We start from the raw sequence: 5,104 nt of genomic DNA on the forward strand, positions 1-5,104 counted from the left end.
TGAGTATCAATGCAGCGCTTGTTGGCAGCCTTCACTGTTACCTCACCGAGGCAGTCCAGAACAAAGCAAGGCCCTCACTGAGGCCCTCACAACTAACAGCAAAACAGCCTAAAAATCCTAGAGGCCACATAAAGTTCTTCACACGAGTGTCCCTCATCTTCATTTCCGATAGAAAGAGGAGGGAGGGTCAGTAAAACATCACAAGCTAGTGAAGCTCGCCAACTGTCGAGTCTGACCCCAAACCTTGACAGTTCTAACATAAGATACTCATTGTGTATGGCGGGGCTGCACCGCAGCCTCCGTCGGATCCGTCGATCGGTTGTTTGATACACGTTGCTTCTTATTGGTGTCCACACCAGAGTTCTGCACATCATCCACAGCAGCCACAGGCCTCCCGGCAAAAGAACAAGAGCCAAAGCATTGCATCCACCTATCCTTGAAGAGAAGACGAGGCCGGAGCTTTGGCTGACTTCCTCTTCTGGCCAGCTGCCCCGGATCTCTTGTTCTGTAGTGAAGGAAACAGCTCGCGGCCAGTGTCACAACCACATCTTCTTCCTCTACCACGGTTAGACCTCCCACGACCGCGAGTATCCCCCCGCGTTTAATAGGAGAGGAGACCTCACCGTCCGTGGCATCTAGACCACCCTGAGCACCAGAGCTACCACGGCCAGGGCCAGCTGGCCGCACATCACCAATTAAACCAGCCCTCGCAGCTGATGATGAAGCCGTGTTGGACCTAGAGCCCCCCGACCTCTTCGGATGATCATCAGTAACACAAAGCTTCTTCGCAGCATATGGTAGGTCCCCATTATCATCTCTTATTGCTGGGTTAGGGCACATTACCGAGTAGTGACCAAGAAGGCCACACGAGAAGCAATAAAATTGCAGTCTCTCATACATAAAAGAGAATGTCTCCATCCTTTTCAACTTGAGCGAGGTCACTGTAACATAACGGACCAATGGCTCCTGAACTGCTATCTCAGCCCTCACCCTCATGAAACTCCCCCGGCAGCGACCATCCGCATCTGAATCCACCTTGGAAATCCTCCCAATAAGTTTGGCAAATTCCATTCCCACCTTGGCCTTTATAAGCGTCAGCGGAACATGCATAATACGAGCCCAAATCGCCAGGTGATCAAACTGGACTTGAGAAGGCTGAATATTCAGATCAAAAACTTTTAGAAGCACAACATGCTTGCCCACCATCCATGGCGAGCCCTCGATCACCCTGGCACGATCTGCTTGGGAACCAAATTCAGCCACAAAGACATTGTCCCCCGAGGGGTGGAACAACAAACCTTTAGGGTTACCCCACACCGGCCGCATCGCCGACAAGATCGTCTCGATATGAAGTGAATTGGGGGACAACACCTTCCCCACTAGGGAACAATCCGGGGCCACCAGATCCACCTCATCTTCATCGTCCAGGATCATCGATTGCGACTCAACCGCAGTCAGACGCAGCTTTTCCATCGGTTCCTCAATCCGATCGGCAGAGACCGAGCCTGCTCCCGAAGAAGACGACCCATCCATCTCCGCCGCTTTCCCTTTGCCGGACAGCGCCGTTGTGGGAACGTCCCCGCCGCCGCCATGCACAAGAGGAGCGCCCATACTGGCATCAATCCTCACCCCGTCGCGCAGCTCCGCCATCGAGAAGCCGGTAACTCTCAACTCGACGCTGCCAAGGGTGGGTAGCAGTCCAAAGAGCGCCTCTGGATCACCCCGAACAGCGACAAGGAGAGGAATCACCCGTGTCTAGAAGAGGCAGAGGGATCGGCGGATAGGAGATGAGGAATCGGATCTGCGAATCGAAATCACAGACCCAGACAGTGATCTAACCCTAAGAACCGCCTATCGCCCGTAGGTCGCAGAGCCCTAGGAGAGAGAACATCGCTTCATAACAGTGCCTCCTTCCATCCGTGCGCTTTTTTGTAAATACATCTGTGGTGCTTCAATTTGCCACGGATATTCAGTTTAGTGCCTGAACTTGAAAAATACATCGAACTGGTTCTAAAACTTGGCACCAACGTGCAAATACAGTACTAATCACACTTGTAGACGTATTATTTAGAAATCCTGTAATATTTAGAAATATTAACTTATTATTTAGATAATACTATTTTAGAAAATAATTATTATTTAGAAAATATATTTTAAATTTTATTATTTACAAAAACAATTAACCACTCATGGATTATATTTAAATAGTATTTTCGAATATTAAGCTAATATTTCTAAAAATTGCAGGAACATTTTTAAGTAAGATATTTTATTACAAACCTCTGTATATTTATTTTGTGTGCACACGGATATTTGTGTAGCATAAAGTAATTATTAATAACACATGAACATTCCAATCTAGCTTTTATTATTATGATTATTATTGACATACTTTTTACATTAAAAAATAATGTGCGCAAAATGGGCCACATGCTGCAACCCATTTATGTATACAGGAGTTTTTGGTTCAAATACATTAAGCATGAGGGGTTTACTTTCTCTTGAAAACATGTTTGGTGGAATGGTGTGAGCGCAAGTATTTCCCAAGCGTCGGGTTGCAGGTTAGATGCCCGTCCAGTATATTTTTATGTTAATTCTCTTACTAATTACTTACTGACAGGCGGCCTCACACCATGTCACTGCCACGTCAGCCATACACGATGCCACGTAGACCCGCTTTACCTGTATGGACAGGATTAGCACTGTATTTGCACGTTCGTGTCAAGTTTCAGAACCAGTTCGACGTATTTTCCAAGTTCAGACACTAAAATGAACATCGATGACAAGTTCGGGGACCACTGGTGTATTTACCTCTTTTTATTAATACCACCAATGCATATATATCAAATTTTGTACCAACATATCAGTGTCATGCTAATAACTAATTTCTATACAACTCTTTAAAAAGATGTAAGAGTTTAAATTGTTTCTATTCAAACACATGCTCTAACACTTATAAATGATGCAATAAAGCAATTCTCTAAATACATGACCATGAATAAGCTCTCGCAAAGTTATTTGTTCAGATGTGATAATTGTGAAGATAAGCAAAGAAAAAAGTACACTCCAAGAACATCACATATTAGGTGACAAATAAAAATATAGGTCACCGAGACAAATCCGATAGTTATTTATGAAGATGGGGGTGTCTTGGGCATCCCGAGCTTACACAATCGAGACATCTTAAAGTACTTCTTAGGGATGCCTCCGGCATGCTCAAGTTTTTCTTAGGGATGCCTTGAGGATACCTTGGGCAACCCCAAATTTAAGTGCTTGAATCTCCATATTTTTCTCATACCGATGGTTAATTCATGTTATATTTTTATTCACCATATTCGGTGGGTTCCTTCCTGTTTAATTTCTTTTTTTAAGAAATCCATGAACATTTTTAGAAAACCCATGAACATTTTTAAACATTATGAGCATGTTTTACAATAATATTTATTAATCGGTTAAAACCTAGTCAGTTTATTTTAGAGCTAGGCGTTGATGTGGTTTCAACCAGATTTCTTCAAAACAAACTTCGCCGGTTTATCGAGGGAGCCGCACGGGGAAATATCTGGTACTCCCACCCCCTAGGGTGCCCCCGGTGCACCAAAACTCGGTAGAACATTTTTAAATGTTCGAAATCTGAGAAAAAATCCATCACATTGACACAATATCAAAGTATGTTGTCAAAAAATTTGAGATCAAAATTCGAAATGTAGCTTGAGAAACATAAATGACAAATTCGACAATAAATAGTACACAACTTAAGTTGGGCTTTAGATTAGGCCCATTATCACAGTGATGTCCATTTTGTCATTTTTCTATCTCGAGCAATGTTTCGAATTTTGATTTGAATTTTTTTAACAACATACATTGATGTTGTGTCAATGTGTTGGATTTTTTTAGAATTATTTAAACATTTTAAAATGTGTTATCAAGTTTGGAGCACCGGAAGCACCCTAGAGATGGGAGTACTAGATATTTCCCCGGAGCCGCACATGGAGTACGCGATTTAGGCACAATAAATTGCTAAATCGATGAACAAGAGCTCCCAGCTAGAAGTAGGCGCTCCCTACTTATTGCGTATGTTAAAAAAAATACTTATCGTGTATGTTGACAATTATCAACCAAACGCGCACTCGCCTCCCACGCTACGTGAAATTGGGTCAGCTCAACTAGCGCAAGCTGCCGTTTCGGTTTTGGGAAGGTTCCCAGATCGTTTTTTATTTATTTTTCTTTCTTTTCTATTTTCACTCTCGTTTTCCTTTTTCTTTTCACAAAGTGAACAATTTATGAATCATGTTTTTTAAATCATCAAAAAAAATTCGAATTCAAACATTTTTTAATTCTAAAAATTTGTTTCGAAATATACAACATTTTATGAAATCATGATTTTTTTATAAATTCAAGACATTTTTTGTAATAGTTAACAGTTTCAAAATTCATGATCAGTTTTTGGATTTTCCTGAACATTTGTTTTACAAATTCATGATTTTTTTAAAATCATGAACATTTATTGAGCTCGAACATGTTTTACAAGTCATGAACAATGTTTTGAAATCGTGAACATTTTCTGGAGAACAGATTTTTTTTTTCAAATTGAAGAACATTTTTATTGATTTGTAAATATTTTTTCAAATATGCAAACATTTTCTCGAAACCCATGAATAGTTTTGGAAATCACGAACATCTTGTCAAATACAGGAATATTTTTTCAACTCCCGAACATTTTTTGAATTCGCAAATGTTTTCAAATTCAAGGACATTGTTTTCAAACTCAACAACATTTTTTAAAATTCAAGATAAAATTTAATTCGTGAAAATTTTGAAAATCTATTTTGTTTTGAAATTTTGAACATTTTTAATGAAGCAAAAAGACGAGAAAAAAACAGGGGCGTCCGCCCCGTACAAGGCCGGCTAGAAAGTATGCTCGGGTGCGAAGAGGTGCATGCTTGCCGGTGGGAGCTCCTAACCGGCGATTTTTGCAGGGCCGACCAAACAAAAATTCAATAGATACAACTTGTTTCTGTTGGCCAATAAGCCACGGCGGGCATGTCCAGTGCGTGTATGTGCGCGCGCTGGGCGTGTCGGACACTGTTTGTGGCCGCGCGCAGGT

At 41.5% G+C, this 5,104-nt stretch overlaps 1 pseudogene; it reads right to left on the minus strand.

The window, feature by feature from the left end:
* Window positions 1-430: 430 nt before the first annotated feature.
* Window positions 431-1,326, minus strand: LOC147974741 (uncharacterized; annotated as a pseudogene).
* Window positions 1,327-5,104: the final 3,778 nt, after the last annotated feature.

This window comes from Triticum urartu, chromosome 4A (assembly GCF_056163025.1).
Source record: "Triticum urartu cultivar PI428250 chromosome 4A, HENAU_Tu73, whole genome shotgun sequence".
NCBI classification, from domain to species: domain Eukaryota; kingdom Viridiplantae; phylum Streptophyta; class Magnoliopsida; order Poales; family Poaceae; genus Triticum; species Triticum urartu.